This window comes from Rhineura floridana, chromosome 14 (genome assembly GCF_030035675.1).
Source record: "Rhineura floridana isolate rRhiFlo1 chromosome 14, rRhiFlo1.hap2, whole genome shotgun sequence".
Classification (NCBI taxonomy): domain Eukaryota; kingdom Metazoa; phylum Chordata; class Lepidosauria; order Squamata; family Rhineuridae; genus Rhineura; species Rhineura floridana.
In genome coordinates, this window is record NC_084493.1 from 11,054,231 (window position 1) to 11,072,970 (window position 18,740).

Consider the following 18,740-nt stretch of genomic DNA (forward strand, 5'->3'; position numbering starts at 1 on the left):
GGGGTGGGGAGCCTCAGTCCTGCAGGCCAAATGTGTCCCTCTGGGCTCCCTATCTGGTCCTTGGGACCCTCTTCACCCTCCAAAACCACACCCCTCATTGGCTCTACTTCACACCCTCCTTCAGTGTTTTTGCCTGACTGCAACGTGTCCTTTAACGCTGATAATGCCTCTTGATGGAGGATAGAGAGAGGGGTGGGCGTGAGTGTATGTAGACACTACCCTTCTGTACAAAGGTAATCTGATCTGAGGACTTCCTCCTTGTTACAGTCTCGTTAAGGCCAAATCAGAATGCCTTCCTGGGCTTCTTGCGCACCAAATTCCAAGTGCAAGAAAGAGATTCTGTTTGCGGAACTCTCACGCAAGTCTTGACAAAGTTGCGCGTGGGAACTGAATTGTGCTGGTGTATAATCAGATTTTGGGATTATAACACAAGGGAATGAGAATCAACCAGTACACAGTTGCTCCACATAAACCATTTATTTGGGGTGGGGCAGGGAGTTGTGTATGTGTGTTTTATTTCAACGTGTCAAAAATTCTTTGACAGGCCATGCCACTTGGAGGACTCCAGGAAGTAGCTCTCTCCTTACTGTGAACCTTTTGTTCGCTTGATATAAAGCAAGCATTCTTTTTTTCTTTGTCTCTCTCTATTACGGCTTGACAGGTTTAAAGACACCTCTCTTGGCTGTAAAGCTTGACCGCCCTTGTTTATGTGGATCCGATGAGCTTGAAAACTCACGGGGGCTTTTCCCGCTGATTTAAACAGGTTCGGGATCAAGTCCCAAGAGAGAATGACTTAATTCACCACCACAGCTGGGCTGTGGCCTTTGTTCCAGTGTGTCACGGACAGTCCTCCTACTGAGATGGTGCAGCTGGGGCCCTTCCCTCTCGGAACGAGGGAGCCCTTTCTCGGCCAGACACTATACATCCCCTCACACTTGTCCCTTTACACAGCAGCTCTGTTTAATGGTGTTGGGGGTGGGTTACATAATGTTTATCGCCACCGCATTCTTCATGGCACTGTGGCTGAGGTGTTCACGCTGAGACAAAAAATGATTGCTTTCTGAAATAGGGAAAACCCAATTGGGCACAGTGTTTTCAAAGGGTAGCAGATGTATTTCCTGTCGTCTTTTATTTGTATGTCTGTGTCTTTTTAAATATCTGGCAAACCCCTCTGAAGATTTCTTCCCGCTGCTCGGAGAACCACAAAAAGCCTCTGAAGTAGGGAAAGGGTCACAGCTCAGTGGTAGAGCCAGCAGAGATTGGTCCGTTAGGGCACATGGGACACTACCTCACCAACTTGGATGGGTGTAAAGTGGGATGAGGCAAATTCATACAGGCTAAGGCTATCAATGGCTACTAGCCAGGATGGCTATGCTCTGCCTCCATGTTCAGAGGCAGTATGCTTCCAAATACATGCCTCCATGTTCAGAGGCAGTATGCTTCAGGTTGCTGGACCTGAAGAAGGGGAGAGTGCACTTGCACTCAGGTCCTGCTTGTGGGCTTCCCATGGGGATCTGGCTGGCCACTGTGAGAACAGGATGCTGGACTAGAAGTGCTGCTGGCCTGATCCAGCAGGCTCTTCTTATGTTAACCTCAGTCTTGATTCCTCTAAACCCACCTGCCTTCTTACAACCGTTCTGGAGTGTGGTCCTGGCTTTCTGCTTCTTCCTCCTCAGTCTCAGTTTTGCCCTTGTAGAATTCCACAGGGAGGACTAAACTAAGAGCCTGCCATTGCCTCTGGCCTCACCTACTGTTGGCCTCCCTGTCTTCTGCCCTCAAGGTAAAGGTAAAGGTGACCCCGCACTTGTAGTGTGAGCCGTTTCCGACTCTTAGGGTAACGTCTTGCGACTTTTACTAGGCAGACCGTATATATGGGGTGGGATTGCCAGTTCCTTCCCCGGCCTTTCTTTACCCCCCAGCATATGCCGGGTACTCATTTTACCGACCACGGATGGATGGAAGGCTGAGTGGACCTCGACCCCTTTTACCGGAGATTCGACTTCCTCCTTCCGTTGGAATCAAACTCCGGCCGTGAGCAGAGCTTTTGGCTGAGTAGAGCCCATGCTTTGTATGCAGAAGGTCCCAGGTTCAAATTCTATGAGATCTCCAGGTAGGGTTGGGATAGGTTCCCACCTGAAACCCTGGAGAGCCACTGCCCATCTTTTCCGATGCTGCTCACCCACAACTCATCAGCCCTGCCCGTTGACCATGTTGGCTGGGGCTGATGAGAGCTACAGTCCGACAACTTCAAGAGGGCCACGGGTTCCTTAGTCTATGTGTGGGCAATGCTGAGCTACATCAGTCAACGGCCTGACCATGTAGAAATCTGCTTCCTATGCTTGGGAGTCCTGCAACAATGTTAAGTTTCTTCATATTTCTTTTTCTTTAAGTTGCTATGCTGTCAAATCTTAGGTGTTACTGGGGTTTTTTTAAGCACTTCCAGCTGTCAGGCTATCATCTGGGAAACAACACTTCTCCCTATCTCTTGTTTCCCCAGCCATTCTCCCCATCTTTTGATTTGTAGAAAGTGCATCTAACGTGTCTCTCGTCTCTGAGATACGGCGGTAGATTTCTGCCGACACCTGTGGCATTTCTGCTGTCACTCTGGCTTGGCAGAGGCAAACTGGCATCAGGGACACCCTGGAAATTCGTTTCCACGGATGTGTATTATTTAGATAGCATGACATGCCGCCCGTTGCTGTGCTACATCAAGAAACAGCAACTCAAACTAGAAAACTTGAGGATTGTATATTTTATGCTTCATATTATTGTTAGAGTAGTGCTATCTGAATGCTGTGAAAGAATCTGGGTATGGACAAGAGATGGCTATGCAGTGGGGGATAGGTCAGAATGAACTCAGTGGGACTCTGGGCAGGCAGAGACGGGGTGTGAAGCAGTGCCAGAGCCACCACTGCATTTGCAGCCCCATTGCTCACAACCCCGGCGTGGAAGGTGGGGCTCAGGCATATTATTATTTCCTGTGCTTCCTCCCAGGAGGAGCCCAGGGTGGCAAGCAGGTGATAAAACACTAAAAACATATTTTAAAAAAATCTTTTAAAACATCTTATAAAACAATTCCAGCAGAGACCCAGACTGGGATAAGGTCTCTACTTAAAAGGCTTGTTGAAAGAGGAAGGACTTCAGTAGGCACCGAAGAGATAAAAGAGATGGCGCCTGTCTAATATTTAAGGGGAGGGAATTCCAAAGGGTAAGTGCCACTACAGTAAAGGTCTGCTTCCTATGTTGTGCAGAAGGGACCTCCGAAGCTGGCACAGTAATCAGGCCCACATCAGGCCTGATGCCATCAAATGACAGCAGTTTGGCCAGCAGTGGAGCCAGTGGATTCCAGGCCAGCTTAGCCCCTCCACATCCCCAGAATGCCCAGTTTGGGGGCCTTTGGGGGCTTCTGCCAGCACGGATCCCAACACTGGTACTTCTGCCCCCCCCCCACATTCAGCAGATGGAACAATGTGATGTCATCACTCCGTGGTCCATGAAGACTATCAGAGCTGGATGGACAGACTCCTTTAGCAATTCAACCACCACCATGGCACAAAGGGGGTTTAGATTGCAGCCATACTTCTGAGCAGACATGTTCAGGATTTTGCAGCAAAGCTTCTTAATACCCTGTGACCCAGCATGCCTACTACATCTACTGTTAGGGAAATAACAGTTAAATGGCTGACAAATTGAAATAATTGGAGACACCTCTGGAAAGTGAAAAATTCCCCTTCTCTACTCAGCTAAGGGTGATGCAGTGTATGAAATCATTCTGAAACTAAGATGGAGAGGAGAGAGGGAGCTTTGAGCTCTGGAAGGTACCTTTGGGGTGCTTGGGGTTCCTCTCTGGTGATCTGATGTACGGCAGTGGATTTGCTGCTGGCATGAATGTCAAGCTGCATCCCTACATTTATGCGCACCGTGTATGTTTGTAAATAAACTCAGATAATGCCAAATGACGTCGAAGCAGTGAGCATTCCTAGCCATGTCTACTCAGAAGTAAGTCCTACTGAATGTAGTTAGGCCTACTCCCAGGTGAACAGGGTTAGGATGACAACCTAAGTCTCCAGGCATCCCTCCTTCCAAAGGGAGTCAAATTCAGTAAGGACTGCCCCTGGAACCTTTCGCCACTTGAGGTTGTGGGGACCACTGAGTTTTGTGCTACATCTCCTAACAATGGATTGTATCCAACTAAGTCCTACTCTGAGTAAGCCCATTGGATGAATAGATCTAAGTTAGTTGTTTCTATTAACAATATAAGAGGAACTCTGCTGGATCAGACCAGTGGCCCATCTAGTCCAGCATCCTATTCTCACAGGGCTCAACCAGAAGCTAATGGGAAGCATGCCAGCAGAACTTGAGTGCAACAGCGTTCTCCCCTCCTGCAATTTCCAGCAACTGGCATTCAGAAGCATGCTGCCTCTGGCAGTCTGTTCATTTCAATGAGTCTACTCTGAGTAGGACTAAAGTTGGCTGCAACCTACAAGGCTGACCATGATTAAGGAGCTTTGCAGCTCAAGCCCGTGCATGTGTGTATGGCAGAGTGGTTAGAGTGTCGAACCAGGAGTTCAGATCCACACTCGGACATGAAGCGCACTGGGTGGCCTTGGGCCTGCCACTGTCTCTCAGCCTAGCCTACCTCACAGGGTTGTTGGGAGAATAAAATGGAGAGGGGGAGAGCCGTGTTTGTACGCCTCCTGGGGCTCCTTGGAGGAAGAGTGGGATATAAAAGCAATAGTAAAATAAGTAAATAAATGTCTACTCAGAAGAAAGTCCCATTGAGTCCAATGGAACTTACTTCCCAGTAAGTTGGTGTGGAGGAGCTTTAAGCACTGCCATCCTTCTGCCTCCTTTATCTCTCTTTGTCCATGCTCAGAGTCTTTCACATATAACATTCATGTTCTCCTCTGTTCAGACTGTCTGGGTTTTTCAAAAGGACATAAAAGGGGGGAGCCAAAAATCTTTCCCATAAAAGAGAATAAATGAGCAGTTTAATAAAAATAGGAAGCATGGCTAATGAAATCAAAGCACAAAAGCTATTTCCCCAACACTGACAGAAAATCCCTCTAAGTTAAAACTATTCCCTTTTTTCAATTCCTCATATTAGCAATAAAAAGATGAGGTTTTCTAAAGCATCAAAATCCTTCACAGTTTCCATCTTGTTGCTCATAGATTTTTTTCCCTTCCAAAGCAGGCATGTCCCTCCCAGCCCCTCTCAGGCTGACAAATATACAAGGCAGTGAGGTTCACTGACATAGTAAATTAGAAAAAGCTTCTGCTTTATGACCACACAGGCCCATCTGCGCTATACGCATAAAGCTGTATTATATCACTTCAAACAGCCATGGCTTCTCCCAAAAAATTCTGGGAAGTGTAGTTTTTTAAGGTTACCGAGAGTTGTTAGGAGATCCCTATTCTACTCACAGAGCTACAATTCCAAGACGGATTTAATAGTCAATCCCTCTTCCCAAGGAACTCTTGAGAATTGTGGCTGTCCAGGAAGGGGGTAGAGAATCTCAGCCCACTCGCTCTGATGTTTGAAAGAGAAGGGGGTGGCTGCTTCAAAGAGTGCTTTTGCAAAGGGCTTTCAGACAACCCCTGCTTAAGTCTCCAGAGGCTCAAACAGCAGCGCATGGGCTGTCTTAAAGCCTTTGCAAGTATCCCCACCCTTTTCTTTTAAACTTCTGACACTAGGAGTTTAAAGGGAGAGTGTGGGGAGACTTGCAAAGTCACATCAGGGATTTTGACAGGTGGGTAGGTCTGACCCCACCCACCTGTCAATCACATGATGTCATAATGCCATAATGTGATTGACAGTTGGTCAGCCCTGCCCACCTGTCAGATTAGCCCTGCTCACCTGTCAAATTTGGCCTGTGAGGCCGATATTAAGGATCTAGCCCAAGGAGCCAAAAAAGTCCCTCCCCAATCTAAAAGATCCTGTAATAATGGCTGAGCTGTCTCTAATAATTATAGATTGCCTTGGCCAGCAAAAGTTCTAGCCCCGGGAATTATATTATAAATATTTATATCCCACTTAATATTCAGAATTTCTACTGGATGCAGTTTTCCCCTCTTCTTCAGTATGAACCTTGTACCAGTGGCGGCTGTTGGCTCCGTGTCAGTGGGGCAGTGGAATCCATACCTTGGACAGCTCCCTGAAAGTTCAGACTAAAACCAGGAGTGGACTCCACTGCCCCACTGACATGGAGCCACCGGTGCCTGGTCTCCTCCGGTTGTTTTGGACCACAGCTCCCATAATCCCTGACCATTGGCTCTGCTAGCTAGGGCTGACAGGTGCTGAAGTCCAGCAACATCTGGAAGGCACCAGGTTGGGGAAGGCTGGAGTAGAATAACAACAACAAATTTTATTACGGTCAATGACCCGTCAAAAAAATAAAATAGGGCAGATACAAATAAATCTAGTCACTTATATCAATTACACTAAGACTACTAAAATTATACACTAAAACTACTAAAATACTAAAACATAACAATTAAGAAGAGTGATGATGACCAAGTACTGAGCGTTTACCCTGACTTATATATAAAAACTTAGCGACAGCTATCAGATAAGCGCTATTGTTACCAGACAAAAGCTTAGACGTCCAATGCTCTACGGAATTAGGATACTCGTGGATAAAGGGTAAGATTAATTGATTCCTTTCCATGGAATATAGTGGGCAAACGAAGAGAACATGGGTAAGCGTCTCTACATATCCTTCACTGCACGGTCATAGGCGTTGCTCCAGAGGAACACCCCGAAATCTACCCTCCAGAACAGCCGACTCTTGACAGTTAAAATGGAGTGGAATAGAAGTAAAGAAGCCAACATGGTGAGAAACCCAAAGAGGTGATAGATCAGACATACAGCCACATGCAGGAAAGGCCCAATGACCTGTGTCAGATTGCTACTTCCCCACCACACACACACACACACACACAAACACACATATCCTTTCAAGTATAATTCTCCACAGACCAAAAAAAAAAAAAATCACCGAAAAGTTTGTTATATTGGATTTAGCCGAGTGTTTACATGAGATAACGGCTATTTACCCTGACGATCCTTCATCTTATGCCTGCTTTCAAGAATGTCTTTAAGTACAAAGTAGGTTGCCTGATAGTGCTGGCTGGTGAAGTAATAGGGAATTATATGATTTTGTGAATCCAGGGCTCAAACGTCAGTTGCAATGCCTTGCCCTTTATTTATTTATTTACTTGCTTGCTTACTTATTTACTGACTTCCTTACCTACTTATTTACTGTCAGTTCATACAATTTAACATGGTGGCATACAACAATATATCCAATAAAATATAAAATACCATAAAAACAGTATTTTTTAAAAAAAATCCTTAAAATGACTGACTGATCAAAAAGTTTAAAACAGTTACATAGGCCTGTCTACCTTTAAAAAAGGCCTTTCAAGAGATGCCTGAAAATCAAAAGCAAGGGCGCCTGCCAAATCTCTGCTGGAAGAGTGTTCCGCAGCATGGGACCGGCACCCGGCTTCTAGTGGAGGCCGGTCAGGCCTCTGTAACATGGGGGACAACCGGCAGCACTCCTCTGGATGATCTCCGTGATCGAGCTGGGGTGTAAGGGCTCGCTCAGGCAGCTTTTAAGCATGTGGCAACCGACACAGCCCCTGTGCCCTATGTTCCCATTCCCCAAGGCAGCAAGGATCAGGAGCAACAAACAGGAAGCTTGGATCAAGTCCCTCATGGCACACTGAAGATCAGGCTTATTGCTTCCATGGGGAATTTGACATAATTGGCAATAAACAGGGTAACTGCTGTGACGTCAGTAAAGGTAAGTGGGCAGCTGCAACAGCTGCAGTTTCCATCCACAGAGAAGCTGGGACCTTGCATCAACACCTGCCTTTGATCCTGTTCCACAGTCTTTTCCACGGTAACGCCCAGCCACCCTCCCCCCCCCGCCATCACTTCCAAAGTCCTGTTACATAGCACATTCTCAAAAACTCCTGGTTCCCTGAAGGTGCAGTGAAAGCCGAACAAATAATTACACAGATTTGTTTGTTTGTTTGTTGAAAATGTAATATCCCGCCCTTCTGTTCCGTTATGACTCCAGGGTGGCTCACAATTATAAGATAAAACCCACTGAAAGGCGACAAATTACAATGCTGTAACTAAATAACAGCAGACGTCACATGCGCTCGCGCACACCCCTACCCCGCACATCTCACAGTGGCAGTCGGCAGCATTAACCAGTCTAAAAGCAGATTAAAAGATTTCATAATGTAAAGCTATTCAGACAACACAGCTCACATCAGTTAACGGGAGCGTGAGGGAGGCTATGGTCTCAGCATTGCAAACGAAAAAAAGGCACAGAAGAGAAGGGGAGTGGAGGGGAAAGGTAGAAGACAGAGATTGGTTTGGCAGTGTCAGAACACAGGAAGCTGACTTGACCTGAGTCAGGCCATTCTTCCATCTAGCTCAGTATTGTCTACACTGACTGGTAGCGGCTCTCCAGTGTCTCCTGCTTGGCGATGCCAGGGAATGGATCCGGGACCTTCTGCATGCAAGGCAGATGCTCTGCCGCTGAGCTATGGTCCTTCCACATTGACAGTGGCTCTCCAGGATTTCAGGTAGGGAACATTCCCAGCTCTACCTGGAGATGCGCGAGTTGGATCTGGGACCTTCTGCATGCAGAGCAGATGCTTTGCCCCTGAGCTACAGCCAAAAGCGGTGAGCAGTCAGCTGTTCATTTCTGTCCATCCAAGTGGGACCCTTGCTGATGATTTTCCTTGGACAGAGCAACTGACCCAGCAGCTTTTGTTCTTATGGCTGCTGGTGGAGGCTAGAGTCCACCATGAAGCTCAGTCTTCATCAGGGCCAGTTCCAAAGGGCGCCCAGGTGGGACCCTGGCCGAGGGCCCCTGGGGCTACAGCGGCCCCTCCGCTCCCCTATATCAGAAGTGATATGGAGTTTTGTAACAGGGCTTGTACTTGTATAAATGTGGAAGTATTGTGCGATCTGCTGTGATCTGACATTTGTTGTGGGAGACCTTCCATTTGTTTTGATTGCAGCTCAAAGTCTTTTCACTCTATCTCCTTTCTTTTGTGGTCTTTGGATAAGTGGGTGCACGTGGTTGGAGTCTGTGGCAGTCGCCAGTCATGCCAGTGTGTTGCATAGCCAGTATGTGATACTGCTTAGCTGCATGTGAGTTTGCCTGCTCTCTGCAGTGTTGTTTGGGCTATGGCGTTTGGCACTTGAGAGAGCCAGCCAGCATGGTATAGAGATTAGCATGTCAGGTTAGGGTAGGGGAGACTTGGGTCCAAATCCCCACTCCGCCATGAAGCTCACTGGATGACTTGCAGGTCTATCACCATCTCTCAGCCTAGACTACCTCACAGGGTCCTTGTGAGGATAAAAATGGGGGGAGGAGAACAGAACCATGTATGCCATCCTTAACTCCTTGGAGCATGGGCCGGAACACAATTTTAATAAATAAATAAATAAATAAAAATGCCTGATTGAAAAAATCTGGAAGTGGAGCTCTGATGAGTTATAATCCCAGGATGAGGTGCAGACCGTCTCAGCCATTCCCAGAACGTAGTCCAACAGAAACAGTTGCTATGGTGTCGACACTTAATGGGACCTATGGGAAGTAGTCAATAAGGTGTATGACTGCCTATTATCATGGCAAAAAGCCATTCCTCTTCAGATTCTCAAATAAATATAAGGCCGTTTTTATAAAAGTACAGGAATCTAAGATATTACTGCCATGAACTGACTGTGAATCCCGGAATTAAAAACCATTTGTTTTTAAAAAGTGGGGGAAGAAGCACAAAGTTTGACACTTGGAGGAAGCAAGTTCCACAGTATACACTTTACATTTATTTTCCTACATCTCTATCCGGCCTTTCTTCCTTCATGGAGACCAAGGCATGTGGTGTCACGAGGTGGTTGCCTCACGTGCCGTCAGACCATACCCTGGGACCTATCACTGTGTTGAGTCTTTCACACAAAAGTCCAAGTTACCTGTTAACACAGCTTGCCGTGATGGGGTCCCATGTAGTCTGAACAGCCATAGTTCACTTTGCTAGCATTCTGCTTTCTAAGCAGAAGAGATTGGAACCAGTTTATTTAATAAATCAACAACGATGAAGGGACATTTCCCTAGAACTATTTTTTTCACTCTCTCCATACTCACTAAATCTCTCCTCCACCTCTCACCTTGCCGCATCAGACCCACCAGGGACCGAGGAAACCAAACTCTCTATGATTATACTGATTGAGGGTTACCAATCCGTGCTCAACTAATATTATCAGTTAAGGATTGATATTTACTAGTAACTCCGCCTGTGGATTGCAAATTAGTCTCTAAATACCAGTTTGAATGCTAATTTTTAGCCCTAATTATATGCAGCCTTAATAATTACATCCTATTTCATTGTTATAATTACCATAGTTCATGGCAAGACTGTTCGTGTGCATTTTGCAAGTGTGACTCCAAAGCCGTTACTGTGATAAACAAGTATTAAACCTACACGGTAATTAGTTACATACCAATTTACATTTGAATTGTGTATACTTGGGGAGAAAATAGCATGAAAAGATTTTCAACAGCACCAAAATGCACTGGAACAGAAGCAATGCTTTATGGGAGAAAAAGTAAGCGGGGGGGGGGAAGGAGGATGCTTTTCCCAAGGGGGCAACAAATTGGCAGCTATCAAGGGTGCTTCCATGCAGCACTTTATTCTGGGCTCATGCATGCAGGGATTTTTTACAGCGCCCACATCCCCATCAAAATGTCATCCCATTTCCTGCATCCCATTTAATCTGAATTTACCATTTCTACAGGGTGAGTGTTTGTTTTTAACTTATTGGATTATCTGTAGAAACGTTAAATCTGGGTTAAATGGGGGGGAAATGAGGGTGACACTGTGTGGGTGCTTCCAAAACCTTGCATGCATGAGCAGCAGCGAGCAGAATAAAACTGCCATATGGAAGCACTGAGCGTCATGAGCGCTTTTGCAAAGAAACCGAGATGGACACAATTGTTCTTACAGCATCGGATTCCAAATGCTATCAGTTGTTGTGGTTAAAGGTACGTATACACCATGAATTTAAAACACATGACTTCCCCCCCAAGAATCCTGGGAAATGTAATTTGTTAAGGGTGCTGGGAACTGTAGCTCTGTCAGGGGTAAACCACATTTCCCAGGATTCTCTAGGGGAAGCCATGTGGTTTAAATGCCTGGCGTGTACACAGTGCTGGTCAAAGAAGCTTTGCATCTTTACTGAAGACTTTTTGGGCTAGTACTTAAATGATGTAAATATTATCTCAAGATTTCTCATCTACCTTAAGAATTGCTCAGCGCTGTTAAGACTGCTTTCGTACCTCAGTAAATGATGATGATCTAAGCTCTGCCATCTCCTCAACTACGCAGAGCTGCCATATTGGGTCCAACGTGTTGTATCCATTCCTGGCTATATCTAGATCAGGGATCAGGCCCTGTTGCTGGGCTACAACTACCATCATCCCTGACCATTAGCCATACCGGCTGACGTTGCCAGGAGTGGACCATCGCTCCGTTGTAGAGCATCTGCTTTGCATGCCAAAAAGGGCCAGGGTTCAATCCCCGGCATTTCCAGATAGGGCTGGGAAGGACTCCCTAACTGAAACGCTGGCAAGCCACTGCCTGTCAGTGTAGACAATACTGAGATCATAGAATAGTAGAGTTGGAAGGGGCCTATAAGGCCATCACGTCCAACCCCCTGCTGAATAGATAGATGGACCAATCATAGATGGACCAATCAAAGATAGATGGCCACTGGATTGGACTGATGGGAGTTGTAGTTCAAAAAAGTAACTTTTCCAAGCTCTGCCTATAACCCTATGACCCTTGGAGGGACACAGGTTCCCTATCTCTGATCTAAACGCTTCGTTGTAATATTATCAGCACAGAATATTTTACAGAGTACATTATCCCCAGCAGCATCTTCCCAGCCTCACACAAAGCTTAAAACAGGAGGGAAAATATTAGAGCTATATGTCAATGGAGTTCCATTGCTATTGGCTGGTAACCAACTGGATGCCACCATATGTGTGGGCCACCAGTGCCAGAAATATGGGACAGGGCAGCACAGAGATATATGGAGGCAGAATGGCTCGTTGTATGCATGTTCTGCTCCTGTGACGCAAATGACAGCTTTCAGTTGGGAAGTGAAAAGTACAAGGATGTGTGTAACTCTAGTCCTTTCCATCTCTACAGCTAGAGCAGCCTTTCCCAACCAGTGTGCCTCCAGATGTTGTTGGACCACAACTCCCATCAGCCTCAGCCATTGGCAATGCTGGCTGAGGCTGATGGGAGTTGTGGTCCAACAACATCTGGAGGCACACTGGTTGGGAAAGGCTGAGCTAGAGCCAACAGAAGTTGTTAGGTGGCTGCAACCCTATGCGGTAGCTGCCACTATTCCTATCTACAGCTTTAACCTACTTTGTCTCACCAGTGATCAGGACGTGACTCATCCCAAAGCTTAGGATGTGTCTGTCAGCATTTCTGAGATGCTGAATCAGTGCTGACAGACAGGAAAGTGCTGCTGCTCAGTGAATCAGCAGGCCCACAATTTCTCACCACATCTTTGTAGCGTAAGGATTTTGTCACACTTCCACCCTGTTCCTAGTAATGGTCACCTAAAGACATTTTCCTGGAAATCTGTATGCAAACTCTGGGGCATGCAGAAAATCCAAGAGGAAAGGAAATGTGCGGTGACCCTTCACCTGGAAACAGTGGTGGCTGATGCCCATTGGGAATGGTAGGGCGGAAGGCAGGTAGAGCAATAATAGGTGAAGCCAGAGCCAATGACAGGCAGAGTCAGGCAGGCAGGTGGGGCTGGTGGGACAGTGCCTCATTCACCCTAAACGCTTCCATTACTGGGAAGCAGTATCTAGCTGGTGTCTCAAAGCCTTGTCCCCAGTAAAGCACATGTGTGTGCTTCGCCTCCAAAAGGATACTGGGCACACATGCAGTTCTTACAGTGCAATCCTATATATGTCTACTCAGAAGTAAGAATTCAGTGGGGCTTTCTCCCAGGAAGTGGGTACGTGATGCCAGCCTCAACAGCTGGATTACAGCCATCACTTTATCTGTGTCGCTGGAGATTCTAGGGAACGGAGGTCCTTATCATGTGCATCGGAGTTTTGGGTCATGCTTATTCTGGGAAAACAAGTGCCATTGATTCCCGCATCAATAGCACTTGTTCCCTCATAATAAGTTCATAAAAAGACCCTGGCCAAGAATGTCCACTGCATGCTCAGAACATTCTCTGGCATGTCAGATAACAGGATATCAAGTTCCCCGTGTGTATCAAATGCATTGCAATGCAAGCAAATGTAAAGTGATGCATATTGGGGCATTTCCCCCCCTAATTTCACAGATACCCTAATGGGGTCTGAACTGGCAGAGACTGACCAGGAACGAGGCCTTGGGGTTGTGGTAGATAGCTCGATGAAGATGCTGGCCAAGTGTAAAATAGCAGTGAAAAAGACGAATTCCTTAGCAGGGATCATTAGGAAAGGGGTTGAAAGTATAACTGCCAAGTGCATAATGTCCTTATACAAAGCTAAGATGAAACTGCACCGTTCTGGTTACCTCACCTCAAAAAAGGATATTGTAAAGCTGGAAAAGGTTGAGAAAAGGGCTGCCAAAATGATCAAGGGGCTAGAACTATTCCCCTATGAGGCAAGCTTGCATTTGGGGCTTTTTAGTTTAGAAAAAAAAGCAAGTAAGGGGAGAGGGCATGATAGAGGTCTATAAAATTATGTATGGTGTGGAGAAAATGGGTACAGAGGAGTTTTCCACCTTTCCTCATAATATTGGGGCCATCCAACGATGCTGAATGTTGAAAAACTCAGGAGAGAGAAATAAACCATTTCGTCACACGGTGCATACTGAAACTATGGGATTCGCTCCCATGAGATATAGTGATGGCCACCAACTTGGATGGCTTTTTTAAAAAGGCTGGACAAGCTCATGAACGATAAGCCTGTTAGTGGCTACTAGTCACAATGGCTACCTTCTCTCTCAATTGCCAGAGGCAGTTATGCCTCTGAATACCAGCTGTTGAGAATCACAGGTAGGGAGAGTGCTGTTGCAATCAAGTTCCGCTTGCAGGCGTCCCGTAGTTGGGCACTGTGAGAACAGGATGTTGGACTAGATGGGCCACTGGCCTGATCCAGCAGGACTCTTAGGTTCTTATCAGAACCTTTTAATGTCTATATAGCATAGTTGTGAAGTTTATTTATTTTGCATGAATCCAACTAGTATCCACTTCCACTTTTATTTTGCCTAAGCTGCCAAATTAAAAGAGACAGGTCCAACTCACACCCAGACACACGAGAGCCGCCCAATTGCTAAGCTTTTCCGTGATAAACAAGCATTTAATATCCTGCTTTTTCTAATTCTCTTAAAACATTTGTTCTTAAAAGTTGTCAGAACTGGGGGGAGGTTAAGAGTTACAATGAGGGACGTCCAGGATAATGCAAAGATAAGGTCTAAACAGCTTGATAATATGCCCTTTAATCTGCTGGCTATTGACACAATGCTGGCCTATTATGTGTGCAAGGATTTAAGGAGTTTTCCTCCACATGTTACTGATGGTTTATCGTGTCAATAGGGGCCTGCATACATTTGCCTTAAAAGCAATTGCTGTGCTGAACTTGTGCCTACACAGAGAGAGGGAGGGAGAGTAAAATGCTTTTCACTACTTTCATTTGGTAGACTATGAAATTCTAAAAATCTGCTTTAAGAAAACAAGTTTAATATACTGTTCCTCATTATATATAAACATCTTATATTATAAATATTTTTTTATGGTACCTCAGGTCAAAACAATACAGCTTTTTGGTACAAAACTGTCAAGTCTTCCAATGTAAACAAGACTGTATTAATTTCCAGAGGGACAGCCTTGTTAGGATGCAGTCTTACGCTGCATACGCAACATACATTTCAAGCACATGGCTTCCACACCCCAGATCCTGGGAACTGTAGTTTACCCCTCATAGAGCTGCCATTCCCAGCACACATAACAAACTACAGTTCCCAGGATTCTTTGCGGTGAAGTCATCTGCTTTACACAAGTATAAAAACCAATTACACAAGTATTAATGTATAAACATCCTTAATTAAAATACACTGTTAAAATATACCATGAAACAATCTCATTCAAACATTAAAATATAAACATCCATAACTAAAACATGCAGTAAAACAATTCCATTAAAACAACAGTAATTAAAATAGAAGACTCAGGTCAAGAGATCAAGGGGATGTCTGTGTAAACGGATGCAACTTTAAAAGCCAGAGGAATTCAATACGGATGGGGCTTCTTGTATTTCAACAGGGAGCGCATTCCATAACAATGGTGCCACCAATGAAAAGGCCTGCTTCCATGTCACCACAAGCCAATAATCGTCTGACCATAATATGACTAACTGGAACAGTTTATATACATGTAAATATTTTTTTAAAAAATTAACATGTGTACAAAGAAGGGGAAATGTTGGCAGTGAGATCAGAGGGAAATAAAAAATGCAACAAATACAAAACAGTGACAATTACATAAAATCTTAAATGTAAAACTAATTATACTGACCATTCAGAAAGCAGTATCCATGATAGCAGATATATCCTGGCAATGGAAAGCTAATAAACTTCTCCAGCAGGATAAAAACCCATTATCTTGATTAAGACCCTGGGTGACAGAACTTCCCAGAATTCTTTGGGGGAAGCCATGACTGCTTAAAGTAGAATCATAATGGAACAAAATCATAGTGTGAATGTGGCTTTGGAATGCTCATGCCATCCCCTGATTTGCTTCAAAACATTTCAAGCTTTTTGCTCACCTTCTCGACACCATTGCCATTGGAGCTTTTTAGAAGTCCCTATATATGTATTCTGAGGCTGATACAGCACAGTAGGGAGGAGTCCAGAGTCTGCGAGTTCAAATCTCCACTCGTGTCTCCTGGGTGTCAAGGGCCAACTAAAGATCACCCCCACAGTGAGTGGCTCAGGCGTTATGTGCCCTGCCACCTGTGCAGCCATGGGCAAGCTGCATAGTCCCAAGGAGCCCAGTTGCCCCCCAGCTGGCAGTCGCGGACAAGGAAGGGGCTGGCTTGTGCAGCTGTGGCAAGCTGAGCAGGCCCTACTAACCTCAGAGGGAGGCAATGGTAAACCCTCTCGGAATACCGCTTACCATGAAAACTCTTATGCATAGGGTCGCCATAAGTCGGGGTCGACTTGAAGGCAGTCCATTTCCATATATGTATTTGGCTTGCTTTCTGGTTTGCCATTTGATTCCTAGATCACGTCTGTGGTTACCACCTTAGTTTCCTCATGGAGTGTGTGGATTTTGACACCCATATCATTTGGGCTGTTCCCTTGGAGGGAGAAAAACGAAGAATGCCCTTATGCTTCTAAAGAGGCAAAGGCTTCTGGTGTCAGAAAATGGGTCTGTTGAATGTCAGCTGTAGAGAAGGCTACAGTGATGCAGTCTTCAGTCTGTCACCACCCAAAAACATCAGGGTGAAATATCCAAAAGTTTGCCTGCCAAAAATGGCCCATTCCCATGGCTGGGAACGTTTGTTGGCAGTCACTGAAGAGAATGTACTGTGGGCCAAACGTTTATACTTCTCTCTCTCTCTCTCTCTCTCTCTCTCTCTCTCTCTCTAATAATGAAATAAAACAGACTTTTTGTCAATGCGCAGCTTTTGTTTTGTTTTTTGTTTTTTTGAGGATTGTGCCACAAACATTTCTTGCAAGTAAATATGAGGTTCTAACCAGGTCTATGAAAGGATAAACCAAATGCCTTTTGAGGCCAAGTTCCAAGTTTACTTTTACAACTTTGCAAAGTTAATGACAGACAATGGGGCATAATATATTGAAGCCCTGGGGTGCAGTGCTGCTTCTGTGGAAGCCTATGGCAAAACTCCTGGTGATTTTACTTAGCAGGTTTTCAGCCTTGGACTTTATGGAGAAAATCAGTTTTTGCTGTGATATATATATATTTAAATGAAATTCTGTTTCTTCCCCCCCAAGCTCAAATAATAAAACTCAGAGAAACATTCCCCCCCCCCATTTTCCAAGTGGTGCAAGATTTTTTATACTGTTCTGTACCTTCAATGATTCATGTTTCAGCAGAAAAATTAATAAATGATAGCCAGTTCTTAGCATTTATTTCCAAGAGTGAATCCATGGTATTTTTTTTTAAAAAAACCCTATATGTTACTTTCTCCCCTTTTTTGATGGAAGACATTGCAGATCTTCCCACTCCAACTTTCCTTTCCATTTTTTCTTTTACCCTGTCTGTAAAAATGGTCTCTGGTTGTGACCCAGCCAAATGATAGGTCTGAAGGACTTTCATTTAAATCAGGAATGAGACATGTTGAGTGAGCAATCTGGAAGGAAAAGGCAATGTATACTTGTGTGGGTGACTTGAGTTCTTTCCCACTTATTTGACTTCTGATGAAGGATATATGTTGTGTGATGGGAAGGTAGGTTTGGAGGAAGAAAAATAAAAAAGTATGGGAAGTAGGAAAAAGGGAATGGTTTGAGGAAGGAAGGAAGGAAGGAAGGAAGGAAGGAAGGATTTGGAGCAGGGCTTACTGAACTGTGATCTGCAGACCACATGCTTCATTCAGGCGCCCCATGGAGTGCCTGTAATACAACTGAAAACCATACAGCATCTAGCACGACACACACGTCAGTTGCCGCACCAGGCCGAAAACGCATTAAGCGGTCTGCCAAGACCTGTAGCAGTTTTCAAGTGGTCCATGGGGGGGGAGAAGAGGTTTGGGAACCATTGATTTGGAGAGGAGGTGGGGCACAGTGGAAAGAAAGAAGGAAAGAAAGAAAGAAAGAAAGAAAGAAAGAAAGAAAGAAAGAAAGAAAGAAAGAAAGAAAGAAAGAAAGAAAGAAAGAAAGAAAGGGGGGGGAGAGAGACAAAGTGGATGCTTGGGAAAGGGAAGAATTGGGACTTAACTTCCTCAACTTTCCTGGTGCTTTCAGACTTTTGTTTGTCCTCAGGATGTCTGAAATAAGGCTTGAATAATAAAAGGGGCGCGGGGGGGGAGAGCGAGAGAGCTCCTTCGTGTCCACTGGTGTAAGCTCTGCCAGTGTAACGGAGGTGTACGAGTTGTAGCAGCTCCTTGGAGGGGGGGGGAGAGGCCACTGAAGGGTCAGCGGGAGAGGGTGGGGCCGGGGGCCTGGCAGCAGCCAGTGAGCGCGAGCTGCCCAAATCGGCTCGCCTTATGCGAGCGCGCTGGGGGTGGGACCCTGGGCTCTCCAGCCGCCTGGTGGTTGGGAGGGAAGCGGCGGCGGCAACAGCCTCCCCTTTTTTCGCTCCTTTTGCCGGGCGCCTGGAGATGGATCGTATTACACCCTTTGCCTCGCTCGGGTTTGTTTTGCTCCCGGCGCGTCCCGGCGGTGCGGCGAGTTCTTCGCAGGAGGAGGATTGCGAGGACGATGCCGAGGAGGCGAGACGCTGGCGGGGAAGCGCCGAGCTGGCCAGCCGGGCTGGATCGGGAGCCTTGATTTGATTCGGATTGCGTCGGTTCGTCTTGCAGCCCTCCCCTGGGTCGCTCGCTCCGGTTTCCCGAGGCGGCCGCTTCCTCGCTCCGCTCTCTCTCCCCTCCACTTCCACCCCGTCTGTAAGGTAAGGCGAGACCCGGTCGGAGAAGCCTTGTCAGGGCAGGAGCCGAGCTGCGACGGCGTGTCCC

At 45.9% G+C, this 18,740-nt stretch overlaps 1 protein-coding gene across 7 annotated transcripts in view; it reads left to right on the forward strand.

Annotated features, from left to right (window-relative positions):
- Positions 1–18,740, forward strand: part of SEMA6D (semaphorin 6D) — a 414,582-nt gene that overhangs the window by 310,213 nt on the left and 85,629 nt on the right. Inside the window, exon 1 of one of the 7 annotated variants that reach the window (XM_061595396.1) lies at positions 18,321–18,676. The exons of the other annotated variants lie outside the window; for them this stretch is intronic. The gene's annotated coding sequence lies outside the window, so the exon portion shown is untranslated. Of the gene's footprint in view, positions 1–18,320; positions 18,677–18,740 lie in introns of those variants that run through there. 7 annotated transcript variants of the gene reach the window in all.